Source organism: Eumetopias jubatus, unplaced genomic scaffold (genome assembly GCF_037043125.1).
Source record: "Eumetopias jubatus isolate StellerSeaLion01/CBP00866 unplaced genomic scaffold, mEumJub1_p1.0 scaffold_1, whole genome shotgun sequence".
In the NCBI taxonomy this organism is placed as follows: domain Eukaryota; kingdom Metazoa; phylum Chordata; class Mammalia; order Carnivora; family Otariidae; genus Eumetopias; species Eumetopias jubatus.
In genome coordinates, this window is record NW_028274807.1 from 190,568,127 (window position 1) to 190,584,413 (window position 16,287).

Sequence of the window (16,287 nt, forward strand, 5' to 3'; positions counted from 1 at the left end):
TACTTGGCTGAGATGGCTTTGCTTCAGAGTGTGAAGAAAGTTGTCAGGGACTAAGAGATACATCAAATGTTCTTTGAGAGATGTAGCAGAAAACCAAAATTATATTGATTTCTTAGAAGTTACTGAAGCAACACCGTAACTTTCATTCTGGATCTTCCTACTTACTAGAGTGCATGCCAAGGGGAAAATGTCTCCAGTCCTGGAAGCAAGAAAATGTAGTTTATTTCTTTTTCTTTGTTTCTTGTTTTTGATGATCATTTTTAAAAAGCTATATGAAGATAGAAAAAAGGATTGCAGTCTGACAGTAGAGTTCAGAAATGAAAAAATCAAATGAAATAGCTATTTCTTTGCCTTAAACTCCAAATAATCAGTGATGTTGCTACCTTGTTCACAGAATCGAACACTTGTGTTATCCCGTGATGTTGTCAGAGTGTGGTTTTCATTTCAATTTTAGGAAAGATCATAAAGGATTCTTACATAAGTCGCTTGAAATAGAATAGAGATAGATCTCTAAGTGCTTCTTTCATGTGGGACATCAAAATTCATTTCAGGATGAGCAATTTGTGTTCAAACGTCACATTTGCAGAGACCAGTGGATTAAAACAATAAAGATGAGATGGAGTGGAAAGTTCAGAGCAACGCAACACACAGCACTTTAAAGACAGAGTTTAAAAATACATATTTCCCACTTGTCTCCATGAGTTTGTGTCTATACGACCAAAGAAGATGGAAACTGCCAATTTTAGGCAATTACAAAATGTTAATCTATCACATCATGGTTAACACTCTTTGGCATCAGACAAACTTGAGTTGAAGTACTGGCCCCGCCAATTCCCAGCTGAGTGACAGCTTGTCCTCTCTCTTCTCTGGGCTTTATTATCCTCATCTGTAAAATGGGATATCCACAGTGTTCATGTTAGTGATTAAATGAGATCGTGCGTGTAAAGCATTCAGTATTAGCAACTCTCAGTATCAACACTTATGTATTAGTATCCACACACATATTCCATTGTCACAACCCCCCCCCCAGCAGAATGATATCAATGCCATGTTAACCATACCTTATGTTGTTCTCTGACACAGAATTTTGTATCCAGCAGACAATCACTAATTATTTGTTGATATTCTGTCATAGAAATGTCTGTTATTTTTGCCATCACTGACTTCAGATGTCATTCTCTTGGACTGTGTTATTCCAATTTAACTCATCAGTTTGTCCATCACGGTTGAATAACTGAGCAGTACGGCGAAAAGAAATCAGTCAAACTTGTTCTCTGATTGAAGTGCCTAACTTTTGCTTACAAGGTGGGGGCAGGCTTAGATCAGAGGCTGAGCTCCAGTGGCCCAGAATATGCACACGCAGGATGCTTTGAAATGAGCATGGAAATGCTTTGAAATGTACATTGCACAGCATGGTATAACACTCAAAAGCACTTAGTAAATACTCGTTTACTGGCTTGTTAATGACTGGCACAGAAGGCATATTTGACAGCTGAGTTTTACCATAAAATATCACTGTCTTTAATTATGTGAAAGGATTTTGAAATCTCTTGAATGAGGCATATAGGAAGGAAAAGGTATCATCCTTGAGAGGGCCCATAAGATGCCATAAAGTAGACTTACTACTTGCTATGTGGAACTATGGTGTAAACAAACAAACAAACAACTTGCAGTAGTTACCAAGCAAAGTCTCATCAGAGCCATATGAGAAATTTGGAAATACATAGGGGTGTTTTTGTGACATTGATCATGGGGGTGGGGCCAGGCGGGGCCAGGCGAGACAGATATCCCTACCTTCATGGATCTTATATTCTAGACACAGGCAATAAAGCATAAAAATAATAAATGAGTACAGTACATATTAGGCTGAAAAACAAAGAACAGTTGAGGGGAATAGGATTGCTAAAGGGAGGTACATTGCAGTTTTAAGTAGGGTGGCCAGAGTAGAAGAGAATAATGGAGTTAGATGTGTATTCACTCTCATTTACTCTGTATATGGAAATATACTAGTGAATTAAACCGAAAATAGCAAAAAGATTCATGTTTTGGAGGATGCCCCAGAGCTGTGGCAGGTTAGTGAAATCAGTTTCAGCTGTCAAGATTCCTTGTTTTAAGCAAGAAAGCAGCCTTAGGGACATTACTACTAATGATGGATGGATGGATGGATGGATGGATGGATGGATGGATGGATGGATGGATGGATATAAAATTGCCATGTAAATGGTCATTAAAAAATCGGTAAAGGATATCAAATTTCCTTGCGTTCAGATGCAGTCACTTCATGAATTCAGACTGCCAGCTCTGCTGGGGACCTTTGCAAAGCTGGCCCAGAGCAGATTGGGCAAATGGTTTTCTGGGACCCACAGAGTCTCAGTCCATTGACTTGTGCCTCTTCTCTACCAAAGGCCCACATGGGAACCTTTAGTCCTCTCTAGCGCGAGACTCACTGATGCACAAGATAAACTGAGGACTTCTTTCAAAGCCTGATTCTTAAACTGTCTATGTGCCTTAGACATAGTTTTATTCTTCTGCAGACCCAGCAAATTAGATGAGTGAACCTGAGCATTTTTCTGAGTGTTCCTTACTCCAGACTGGGGAACGAACTGATAATGGAGAAGTCTTCATGGACGGACGTGGCCAATGTTGTCAACTTCTTTCCTCCTCTGAGGCCACAGATATGAAATAAAATAACCAAAGTTGCAAAAGGATTTATTTCTCCTCTGAACCATAGCAGAACTCACCTGTCCCCTAGAAATTGATGTTCTCTATGATATAAATGAGAGTGCCATTAACACCTGCCGAGGCCCATGGGAAGTTGTTCTGACCAAAGAAACATCCATTTTTAAAAAAAGCACACTCAAAAAGAAAATGACAAGATCCGAAATGAAATATCAAACAAGTAGGGATGATCTTCGTAGAAAATCCATCCAGAGAAGAAATATGAAGTTAAGCAAACAGGCAACAATACAGCAGCATAGGCACTACTGAAGAAGAATCCAACCCTCTGCAAGTCAGCAGGAAGGGATGCTCTAGAAGTGCTAGTCAAGATAGTAGGAGGCCCCAGGGGCAGGCTGCAACACTTCCAACAGCAAACCCAACCAAATAAATAAAACCTTTGCTTCATTTTACCAAAACATATGCAGCACTGCAGATTTCGAAAGTTCTTTGAGAGCCCCTTTGCAGAGCTCACTGGAAAATCCAAATAGCAAAGCTTCCCAGTAGGAGACATAAGTAAAGTCTTAGAAAGATGCCCCTCAAACATTAGTCCACCACAGTGAGGATGGGGAGGAATGGAGGGAGGCAGGAAGGAGAGAGTGGTTGAAAAAAAGGAAGAAATGGGCAGAGACATTTTAGAAGCCGGAAACTGGCAGAAGACATGTAACTTACCTTTGGTGCATTGCTGTAACGCACTGAACCTTCACTGATGGTGTACTCACTGTCTCTCCCTAGGAGAAGGGGGGCTCCCTTTTCCCTTCAGTAGGGGACTACTCTTGAAGTATCAAATTTTACCCAAGCTAAACACTGTTCAGCAACAGTGTTGCTGAACCAGAGTACAAAAAGAATGTAGCACAATAGGGAATTTCCCCCAACCTTTTGCACATGGATTTTGCTGCATGGCCATGTGAAAATTATCAAAGGGTCAATCAGTTTAGAGGCTGACCTACCAGACGTGTAGGGGGTGCTCAGTGTCTCAGGTATTGTGCTAGACACCTAGCCCATGTGGTTACCTTCAGTATACACAACAGCTCCCAAGGTCCGTTACCCAGTGTGAGGACCTCCAGCTCTGTAGCTAGTCAGTTTCTACACTGCTCTTCTTTTCTTGTCTTCTCTCCCTTCTTTAGCTCCCTCCTTTCTTAATTTCCTCCCTCTTTCTCTCTTTCTGTCTTCTCTCCTTTGTTCCTTTTTTTCCTCTCTCCAACTATATGGAGAAGGCAACTCTCTAAGAATTGTTCTGATCTTGGTGCTTAAGGCTTTGTTGGTCGGTACATCGCCAGGCATCAGCAGGGCAGGCTCAGTGGTTGCTGGGTGCCAGGCACTGGTGAGCCAGCCTTGTTTGCACTACCAGGCTCTCTGTCAGAGCTGAGCCGAGGGGACACTCTGCAAGGCAGGGGTGATGCCAGCTAGCATCCCATCTGCTCTGTGGGAAAATCATATTGTGCTTCCCCGGGGGTGGGTGTGAGGAAACCACATGAGAAGAGGCAAAACTGCAGCTGTCTCCTTGCAGATGATAGGTGTGGGGTGTTTGCCATGGTCGTCTCCATAGGAAGCTGGCAGGAGGCACCCAGTCTCCAGAGCATTCTCCACACCTCCTAGGCCCAGAAAAGACCACCCCAAAAGCCAACACCAGTGGCTCTGCTCCCACAGATATTATTGTTTTTGTTCTCTCTCCCCCTTTTGCCTGCTTCTCAGGTTTATTCGTTTGTCAGCCCCTTAACCCATGGGGTTCTTCAGAATTTCTCCCTTGGCCCACTTGCCTCCATGTGTGGTCTGGTCTGGTCTACTCCATGACTTCTCCTGTCCTAGGATCATAGCCCCTCAGTCTTGATCTTCAGCCCTGACCTCTCACCTGAATATTAGGCTTATATCCCCAGTGGCTTCCTGGGCATCTTTATCTGCACTTTGAATTCAGAAAGTCTTTAACTTGGATCCTACTCACCTTCCTATAATCATCTTCTCTTTCACGAACCTCATCTTGGTTAATGGCATTCGCCCAAACCTCCAAATTGGGAATATGAAACTGATGACTCTTCTCATTCTCTCGTTTCATACATTGAATCAGCCAGAAAAGCCTATGGATTCATCATGTTGTCTCTCACTTTACTCTTTTCTCTTGCCCCGATTCAACTCCTCCTCGCCATTCTAAATTGGCTCCCCTCCCCCCTCTCTCTATCGCCAGCAGGTGCTGTAGAGCAGAGACATGCAAACATTTGTAAAGAACCAGTGGCAAATATTTTAGGCTCTAGGGGCTATGGATCAGAATCACCAGTAGTGGACTGAAGCCAGGGCGTGTTCATACTGTTAAAGCCTCTCAGGTAATCCAAGTGAACAGACATGTTTGAGAATGGATAGCTTCTAAAGCTGTGCCTCTCAGATGTTAGTGCATGTAAGAACCACATGGAGGACACATTTATGAGAGCAGATTTCTGAGCTGCATTGCTGGAGACCCATTGAGAATCTTGTTGTCCAAGGATTGTACCCTGAGAAACACTGACAAAGTATATAAAATTAAAACACATTAGCCTAGCAAATCAAATTTTCTTCATTATCTTGTCCTAACCCCCTTGCCTAGCCATCTGATTTGTACACGCCACTCTCGGCCCTGGGCTCTATGTGTTATTCTCTGAGTCTTCGTGCACACTCACACTTCTGAGCTTCTGTGCATGGAGGTGCATGTGCTTGGAATGGCCTTCCTTTCTCTTCTCTAGCTGGAGAAATTCTACTCATTTTTCTCTGGCCCTATTCTAAGAACTTCATATACTCTGGTTCAATTTCTTTCTTCTCTATTCTGCCTTAATAATTTGTTCATAATGCTGATACTTGTTATTATCTATCATTCATTGTACACAAAGGTGTCCTCCATACCAGACTGATTCTCTTCAAGGATGGGAACATCCCCATGAAACTATGCCTATCAGATTACCTGTTCCAACTCCTTCCTTCCTTCTTTCCCTCTTTCCTTCCTCCTTCCTTCCATCCCTCCCTCCCATCCATCTATCCATCCATCTGTCCAACCATCCAACCATCCATTCCTTTTTTTCCCATCAATTCACTAAGTATTTTTTGAGTGTCTACTATGTACGTGGCATTCTTAGTGTTGAGATTGAAAAATAAAATGGACGAAAATCTTTGCTCTTATACAGCTAACATTGGAATAGGGGAGAGAGACACTAAATGAAATGAAGAAGTAAGAGATAAAACATATCAGATAGCATGTGGAGAGGATGAGAGAAAAATCAAGTAGGAAAAGAGGATTAGGAATTCTGGATAAGACTGAGAGAATGGGTGGAGGAACTGTCCTGATCCAGACTTGCCTGAACCATTCTGAATTGTTGCTGCTTCTTGCCTTTTTGTACTTTCCCCATTGTCTGGGGCAGCACTACGATCTTTCTAAGGCATGAAAGAGCCCATCTTGCCTACACAGTCTATAACTTTTCTTTGTCCAGATGTATAGCCTACTATTGCCAAATATTATTTTCTTCTAAGAGAAGTAAGAAGACTGTATTTTTCTATGACATTTCCTGATTTTAAAATATTGATAACTAGGGGCACCTGGGTGGCTCAGTCAGTTAAGTGTCTGCCTTCGGCTCAGGTCATGATCCCAGGGTCCTGGGATTGAGCCCCGCATTGGACTCCCTGCCCCACGGGAAGCCTGCTTCTCCCTCTCCCACTCCCTGCCTCTCTGTCTGCTTGTGCTTTCTCTCTATCTCTCTGTCAAATAAATAAAATCTTTTAAAAAATATTGATAACTAATTCAACTAAAACAAAACCTCTGCATCGCTCAGAGAAAGTACCTGTGTAGTTTCCACAGCCTACCAGTCATTGTCCTCTGAGTTAGACTGTGGCAGTACCAATGATTCCTATGAAACCTGCATAATTCCAAGTGTAGAGGCATTTGGATAACAGAGAACTTTGGCACATATTTGGCACTAAATATGTGTTTATTAAATTAAATCACTTATACTGCAGTATGAAAAGCCTGACCTTAGTACTAAGGGGCTGTGGCCTGAACAAGCTGATCAGTGCCCTTGCCCGGCCCCCAACCGGTGAGAAGCTGGCCCAAAGAGGACAGTGATTTGGCCAAGGCCACCTGGGCATTAGTGACAGAGTTGAACTAAAACCCAGCCCACTTTTGTATTCTTTCTACTGCTCCAGCCTGGTTTGGTTACAAATGTTGGAAATGGAGCCTGGGTGTTTAGCAAATTAACAGGCAAAGTATATATATCACTCAGTAGAGGAATGGGTAAATAAATCATGAAGGATCCATTCTATGGTATAATTCCATTCATCTAAGAATAGTAGAAACAAAACAAGACATATAACTCTATACATAGATCTGTGTGAATATACAGAAAATGTCTGAAAGAATATGAGTCAATCTGGTAATACTGTTCTTACCCCTGGGGAGGGGGGCCAAAGTAGGCCAGGGTGGTCAAAAGGGCGTATAATTTTGTGTCTGTTTTGAAATTTTATGTACAAATGTATGAATAAGTTAATCTGTATAAATGAAAATGATTTTTTTAAGAGAAAGAAAATGAGTGAAGAAGTACTGGTAATAATCTCCATAAAACAATAGGAAATATAGACAAACATATTATTCTGTATAAAAATAAAAGAGACGCACTTGCTAGGATGAGCAATTTCTGGGGCTTCATTTGGTCCAAAGCAGGCCAGAACCTAGAGAAACGAGTATGTCATTTTGGTTTGCGTGACAGAAAAGAAGTGGCAAAGAACTTAAGAGCATAATACTTCCCACAATTACATGTGAGCAGGGGATGCAAGGCGGCTAACAGCTTTCCCCCTTCCAAAGCCTGTGAGAAGAAAACCACTCCTTTGCTAACCAGGAGGCCATATTGTTAACAGAAGTTGTATCCGATAGTACATCTATGTTTAAACTATAAGAAGCAAGGGGAAAAAAAGGAACACAGCATATGGAACTGTTTCTATACCACTTCAAGTCAACAGAGACAATATTTTAAAAATAACCAGGAGAATTCTCCAGGATGTTTCTTTTTATCCGTGTTCCTCACTGCATTGCCATTTTTACTGACTGTGACACAAATGAGTCACTACAAAGAATAAGAAGCTGAGGGCTCATCTCCTCTCCGTGCTGATGAGGCATCTGGTTTCTCTTGCCAGGGCCTTGCTGGAAGGAGAGCATTCCAGTGTGGCTTTACTTTGGGGAGACTCATGTCCCCCCAACTCTGTCGAGGTGACCAGTTCTGTTTAAGGAGAGGTAGCTAAGTAAACATGATCTCACTGCATGACTTCCAGTGTCCATGGGAACCAGAAGTCTGGCCAGTCTTCTGGGACAACTAGGAAAAATGAATCCCAGTGAGGTCTGTGGTGCTCCCATAAGCAGATCTGTTGCCTTTAATAAAAGCAAATTTTACTTTTTATAAAAGGCTACCAGCCGAGCTGAATGGTAAAGAAATCCCCACCACTTCTCCCCCGCCAAAAAACACCTTATTTTTGAGATTGAAGAGTTTGAGGAGATCAAGGATCTTCCTCCTGGGCTGTTATTCAGCTGTATCTCCCTGTGACTGACTCACAGTGTCAAGGAGACAAAACGCCACCCCCCTTTCTCTGAATCTTGCAAGGGAAGCTGATATTTAGCAGCAGCTGCCCTGGATAGAGATTCCTTCCATCAGTGAATTAATCCCATATAGGAGCGGACAGTCTCGGGAATCTGTGTTCTCAAGCCCTGCACATGCTGTGTTTGGGGGAGGCTGAACAAGCTGGATCCCTTGTCTGGGGCAGCCACCCTTGGGGCAGGGGGGCTGAGCTGCTCCCTAATGAATGCTCCATACTTACAGCAGGGAAAGTGCAGGAGATTGCGATTCTGCTTTGAAGTTTTCTGTCTCCCTCTCTGGAGTGGATCAAAGACCTCTCTCTCTCTCTCACTCCTTTCCAGAATTCATACAAGTTCTTAATACAGGGCTCTCTTCTCTCCCCCATGCCTGCACCCCCCGCCTCAGTCATAAGCTATGGCTGTCCGCATTCTCCTCTCTGCCCTCTCTCCCTTCTTCCCTCCCTTCTTCTCTCTCACTTTCCCTTCCTGTTTCCTGTCCTCCCTCCCTGTCCTTTCCTTTCCTTTTTTGGAGTCCCCTAGAAACTCCCAGCCCAAGCTTGTAGAAAATAGGTACTGGCTCTCTGAAGGGCTCTACAGCCTCATTTCTTGCTAGTAAAGCAAAGACTGTTTGTATTTTTTTTTTCCTTTCTATTTTTTTAAAGAAAGAGGAGCTTGGATTGGAGAGAAAATCGTTGTGAATAAAACCAATGAAACTGACAGCCCAAGTTGGCCACAAAGTTTTCTAAGTGCCTTTTGAAGGCTGGAGGAAGGTTCTGGGACTGCCTCTGTGTAGCTCCAGAGTTCATCTTTCTTCTGACACTAATGCTGGTGTGCTGGTGGGGCCATGAGCAGCCACCATGGTAAGCATTCTCTTCTTGGTCGGTGCTGAGACTCTTCCCGCACCTGACTGGTGGGCATAGTCTCGTCTTGCAGACCAGCTTCTGCTGCACCCCCCTACACCCCAACGTTCCTCCTAGGATCTCTCACACAGCCCCTCTGGGATGGCCAACCTGCAACATAGGTACACTACCAACACACACAAATATTTAAGTTAAATTAAAAGCCGAAAGCCTTACGGCAAACCAGTTTTTAGAAAACAGAGGATCTTATAGATGGTAATTTAGACAATTAATGCAAAAACACCATCTGCTAAACCTCAGATCTACCAAGATGCCGGGGTCTGCAGAGAGCTCAGACTGTATGGGGAGCTGTCTCCATCTGCCTCAGCCTCATCTCTGGGAATTGTTCTCACCGAACAAAGGGTTACTGTCATGTCCTGTGCGTCCATACCAGTTCCTTAACAAGGAAGAGACCCCTGTCCCAGCCGTTTTCCTGGCTTGCGTCCTGTTCACCTCACTTCTGGTCTGCTGATTTTCTGTAGAGCTTCAGAACATCCATTTAGCAAACATTTTCTGAGCATAAAACAATTGCCAGTCTTTAAAGGGGATATATATGTGGATAAGGAGCCATCCTGCTCTTAAGACAGGGAATGTGGTTCAGGAGAGGGGAGAAGGGGAAAGTTCAAAGAGAAAAAGGTTGACAAGCCAGGAAGGCTCCTACAGTGGACTCTGAGAGACACACTTTTCTCTCATTGTGTGTTTGTGTAGCACCTTCTTGTCTGTGCTCCTGCCTCCCAGCATGAGCTAGTGAGCTACTTTCCTGCTCCCCTTACTCATAACTGTCTGGGAAAAAAAAAAATGCATTTAAATCATCCCACATGGCTCTTATTGTTCTCTCTGGTAATAATATGTGAGCATGACACCGGGATTCACCATCACACCTTCCCATGGACCTTAAACCATCCCGTAGAATGTTCCTCCTTTTCAAATCACACCAGGAAGAGAATTCACGGTATTCTAAATCCAGGCTCACCATGCCTGCAACTGAGGCTGGTGGTATTGTTTAAATTTTTAATGAAAGCAAAAAGACTACAGCAAATAAGCAAAAACCATATTGAGGATGACACAATGATAACTGCTGAGTGTTTACCGTGTGCCAGGTACGGTGCTCATGTCTCTGCATGCATTATTCCATGTGATCATCCCAGAAAGCCTGGGGGCAGGGCTCCCTGTCCCCATTTCACACAGGAGGGAATGGAGGCCCAGCAGAATTAGCTGCCTTACGCACCATCTCCCAAGGATCCCGTTTGCAGCCAAGTCTTTGCTGTCAGTCTGTATCAGACATGACCTTCTGGGGCCAAGCCCACAAATGGACTGGCCTTCACAGTTTTTGTTGAGTAAGACACGCCCAGTGGGTAAGTGGGTTCACCTTCCTGAGAACAGCTAGAAATGGCCAAATGTCTTCTCTTATGGTTTAAGAGGGTTGCATACTTTTTCCTGGAGTTCACTTTCAGTACTCTCCTGCTTGGCCCAGGCTGATCTTTCCCTTCCCTTCCACATGGTCTGGACAACAGCTCCAATCAGAGCTGAAGTTGAACAAACAAGGCAGAGCCCACCTGGGCCTCCAGCAAAGCATGTAATGGACCTGGATGTATGTGGGATGGGCCCACTCCTCATTCTCATTGTGCCTAGTCCAATTTCTCTGAAGCAGATTAAAAGTGACAATCCATGTGATGTAAGTGTCCAATAAGTCATATTTATTTATTTTAAAAGTCCTGCTCCAGCCTTTTGAGCAAGAGCACATACTCAGGATTATTAAGCAACCTGCTCCTTCGTTCTAGGGTGCAATGACCTTAAATGTTTTCTCAGGTGTATCTACCCCTCCCACCACTGTAGCCTTTGTGAGACCCCACTGATAAGTAGAAACTCAGCAAAGGAAACTAGAAAAGGAAAGGCGATTTCCAGTAAAAGAAAGTCCAAAAGGAAGTGGGCTCTGGATTGGGAGCTCCCTGAGGGAGGGACCCCATGCCTAGCTTTCCCCCACAAGTCTGGAGCTCTGTGGAAATTAAATGGATAATAGGGGAGGGATATTATTTTTAGAGTCCATGTGGTCTAGGGAAAAAAGAAAGATAAAGGACCTGTATGGGGGTCTAGTTGGACCTCCACGCACATTCACAAAGGGTCTCAAATTGTGATTTCTGGTGTTACTTCCAAACGAGTTGCTCTATATATGTATATGTGCTAAAGCATTAACTTGTTAAATGCAGACATTCGTAAAATACGACCAAAATTTAAGCTTTGTCCTGACATTTCGTCATGCTGTAGATTATCAGCAGCCTCGAAGATCACCAGTGGGAAGGATCCCGCAGGACCTCAATGGCTTTTCAGTCTCCCAGACCACGGCTGTGTGCATTCTGACGTTTGGGCCAACACTAAGCTGTTGGCCATCATTTATTTCTCCCAGAGATTTGGAAGTTTCTACATAGTTTGCCTGTAATGCACAGCACACATGGAGCGTTCTCCAACCAGCCTGAGCTTGTTCTAGCTCCGTTTCACTCAGAAGCTGTGAATCCTTCCCTGAAATACTAGCGGCATATCTTTTCTTTGCTCAGATTCTCCTTGTATAATTGCCAGAGGATAGCAGATTTCCCTTCTCTGAATCATTCTCTCTGCTCAGTGCTCGACGTGTCTGTGTCTGTGTATGCATACATGTATATATTTTTAAATTTTATTTTGCATGGAGAGCAAGAAGATGAATCTGTCCTCCTTTTAGGATTCCCTATTAGAGACAGCTCTGACTCTAGGTCATTCGTAAGCCCATCAGCCCATCAATATGGTAGCTCCTAGCATCCAACACCCCGCTCCCATCACAGAGCCCTGACTTAACTTGTCAACTCTCGTACCTCAGTATCCCTCTCCATGGCCTAACCACATGCCACACCAGAACAATGACCTATCCAGCTGTTTGTTGAATGGCAGGTACACCCAGCATTGCATCAGGAGCTGGGAATACAACTGTCTACAAGGCATATATATGAGTCCCCACTCTTGGGTGTTTACATTTTCATGGGGAAGACAGGCTTTCCTCCTACCCCTAAAATACCATCCAAGTAAATAAGATTATCTGTGATAATTGCAAAAGGATCAACAAAAATCTTGCCTGATATGAAATTCTTGACAACCCTCCCAGCTTATTTTTAATTCTTTAAGCTCTAAAATCAACCTTCCTGTTCCAAAGAGTACCTCTAAACCCTTGCTCTGTCTTCTCTCAAAAATCCATGAATTTGGATCCCACATTTATTATTAACCAAGGGTTCCAAGAATTATTTTTCTCTTCACGCATTATGCACTCTGGCAGCACACTGACTTGCCTTCTTAAGTTGGCAGAGAAGCATGAGAGGGTAAGTCTTCATGCAAACCTTATCGAGAGCCAGAAGCCACACGTTTTCCAAAGTGTAAATATGCAGCCAGTCAAGGGCCTGAGATGCAGAGCCACATGAAATTGTTAAAGTAAAATAAGGTTGACCGTGCCACTTCATCAGAAATAGGCAGTGAACTAGATGTTATGAAATGCTTATAAGTCTAGGGAGTAAGGTGCTCAAAGACAATTACCAACTAAACATTTCATTAATGAAATAATAATTATAATTACTAATTAAAATGCAGGATTATGCTGTTGGTTTTGAGCATTAACAGGAGTAATGACATTACCATTTTTAATGGAATTCCAGGAACGAAAATTATAACAACTCACAGAAAAGATATGGTTTGCACGTGTGATTAGGAGTTATTGTTAAACCCAGGGGCATGGAATTTTCCCTGCTGGTGAACTTAAGTTAAGTAAGTTTAATGTGGTGTAATTTAATTACTAAGCATAGTTTTCTTTCTCAGTGGGAAGAGATACCAGGTTTATGGTTTAAAGAACAAAAGGAAGAATGTAAGTAGCTATGGGTAACGATTGGCTACTAGCCGGAAAAATCAAAGAGCATTTAGCTGTCTTTTGCAGAATATTTGAGGGTAGATGTATCCTGGCTTGGTTGTAAATTTTATTTAATTAATGCTTGGAGGATTAACAACAAAGTAGCCTATGCAGACAGGGAATGTAGCGCTGTCACGTGTATCAGGAAAGTGAATTTCCATAGGAAGGACATCTCTGCTGAATAATTAATGCACGGGCATTTTCATAAATGTCAAATTCCCACAGGAAGCAGGAACTTAACCCTCAGTAATAAACCATTTAGGATTCATTAAATATAAGCATCGTTCTTAAACTGTTTGCCATGGCATGTGAGCTCATCCATAATGCAATATGTCGGTCCAAGCTGTAGTATAAAAATGCCCAACACTTGGCTTTGGGTGGTTGGAATCACCCTGAGCGTGCTTTCAGCCTGGTTCCACTCCAGCCCCTCGAGGTAATATCATTGTCATAAAGTCTCTAATTGTTATAAGGCCAAGATCAGTCCATAGTCAGTCAAGAAAGCTCATGTTTGCCTCTTATTTAGTAAATACAATGAGAGGCTCAGACCCTGTTTAGGTCTTCTGTATCAGGGTTCCTCAATCTCAATGCTATTGACCTCGAGGGCCAGATAATTATTCATTGTAGGCATCTCTCCTGTGCATTGTTGGATGTTTAGCAGCATCCCTGGCCTCCACCTCCTAGATTCTAGTGGTAGGCACCCCCACTCACATCTCCCTTAACAGCTGTGACAATCAAAAATGTATCCAGACATCGCAAATACCCACTGGGAATAGGATCACCCCTATGTGAGAACCACTATTTATGGAACTCACTCAACTACTTCCCGGAATGAGATCATTCATGGGGAGACACAGCTCCCTACTGAATTGAGCCTGAGAGGCTATGGGAACCCACTATCCCTGGTCACCTTCACAGTCACAGACATCCACAGGACCAAATGTGTCTTTGCTCTTAGTAACATTGGCTGTCCCATACGGACCCACATGTGGCTGTCACAGCTCCAGTCGTACCATTAAAATGAGAATCCCGTGACCCAGAAGTGACTGTTTTCCTTGCCCCGAGGCATCAAAATGACTGGTGCTATGAGCTCCCCACTCCCCACACAATTGTTCTGGACCTATAAGGGATCCAGTAAATCACTGAGCTGTTTTGTTTCTGTTTTTTTTTTTTTTTCCCCGACATTAGTATTGAGAAGGGTAGCAAATGAGCTCACCCATGGAAGATTTTTCTCAAACTGTTTCTAAAGTCTGAAAACAAATCACAGAGCCTTTTTTCTTTTAATAGAATATAGATTTGATTTCTTGATTTAAAAAACACACTTAATTCTGTCCGGGCATGCAGGGTGCCCACACACTGACTAAAAAAAGAAACATAAAGCTATTTGGAAAATCTCTTTGTCTATACAAAAGCAGAAACTGATTTGACTTAATGATTTTTCTCCTTTTTGATTTCTATTTGAGCCAAAATGAGCAGTTATTTCTTGGTACCCCACAGCCATTGCCTCTGTGTTCTGTTACAATCAGGATTTGATGTGCTCAGTGCAGACATGTCGTCCCTAGGTGACGTAAGTGAAAACGAGCATCTTGGAGATGTGTGAAGTCCCAGGGATGTGGTAACTGGACACGACCCATTTCACACTGAGGGGCTGAGAGTGGTCAGTTACTGCAGCCTCAAAGGGTTCTGACATTTTTCTGGTGGCAACAATTCTTCTCTTGCCTATCCACAACTCACACTCTGGCTTGAGAGCAGGCCACTGTTAAGTAATGGTGTCTTTCCAGTATTCTACTTGGAACAGACATGCTTTAAATTAACCAACCAAGGCAGTTCAGGAATCAGAACTAGAGAGCGAAAAGTCTACTTGGCTCCAAACCGGAGTAAGTCTTATTAATTCAGAGAGTAAAAAGCTTACATGTGCTAATTACCGAAACTACTAATTAGCTTTAATTAAGAGCTTGGAAGGAAGTTGAAGTGTGTTGCATTTGATAGTGCTGCTGACCTTATCAGTGTACTTTGCGGTGGGGGGGGGGAGGTGGAAAAACAGAAAGGAGGTGTTAGAGAATTCATCAGAGAGCAATTAATTTAGGTCTTCTGATGAATATGCTATAAATTAACACATCTATGCATATCAGGACATAAAGGCATTTTAATAGAGCCTTACCAATATCAACTGAGGGTGCCCCAGCCAGTCAAGAAAATGACTCATTTCCTAGGTTATTTCTTATTCTGCCACTGTTTTAAACCGAGAGACAGGCTGGGTCCAGCCAGATAGATGCTTTTATAGGTAATTGCAAATAAGAAAGGGGGCCGGCTTTGGTTGCCTTTGCAGGGTCACTGTGAGGAGCTGTTCTTGGAGATGTTTGATGAGATGCTCAGAAATCTGTCCCATACCGGGGTCTGGCAATATTGTCCCCATCAACCTCTCATCTTGGGCTCTTTGTCATTCTGAATCCCTGCAGCCAGAACCCACTCCTTTGATGTGACTGGGATTCTCTGTGCTGTTTTTCTTATGGCAAGACAGCTCTGCATCCACTATTCCCATTAATACAGATGATGTTAGTTTTCAAGGATCACCAATGCAGCATTTCATGCCCCAGACAAATGGAGCCTTCCTTGGGCCCTGGGAGCTGTCACTCGGACTTGGGGAAGATGCCCAAAGCAGTGCAGCGTCTGTCTGTCTTGCCAGAACTTGGAAACCCTGATTCTCTTATCCTGTAGATTTGAAGCTTCTTGGTTTGTCCCTAATCTCTCAAAACTGACGTGTCTCTCGGTAACCACCAGAGGGATCCCATATAATGTGATAAAAATTATAATCAACGTGGAGGAATCACAGCTCAGCCCTTGTGAGCTTGCCTCTGAGTCCCTGGGTCTCTCTCTGGAAAATGACAAGGGGGAGCAAAGGATAAACAGTTTGAGAGAAGACTCTGCTTGGCAGCCTGAAGAAAGGCATCCCCCAAAGAGCGAGGAGCAGATCTGAGGACAAAGGGATCTGAGGGTCAGTCTTTCTCTTCACCTGGAGACAAATAAGACCACCAGACAAAAATATAAAACAAAACCTGGTTAATAGAAAGAAAGGACTCTTAATGTCAGTAGGTTTGGGTACTACTTGTTTATGAACCTGTGTTCAGTAGTTGAGCATATATAATGAGATTTGTTATAAGGGCTAAAGTCTTTTCCATTTT

General features: G+C 43.1%; 1 protein-coding gene across 3 annotated transcripts in view; it reads left to right on the plus strand.

The window, feature by feature from the left end:
• FHIT (fragile histidine triad diadenosine triphosphatase) overlaps window positions 1-16,287 on the plus strand; it is a 1,452,058-nt gene that overhangs the window by 1,357,314 nt on the left and 78,457 nt on the right. The gene's annotated exons all lie outside the window — the stretch shown is intronic.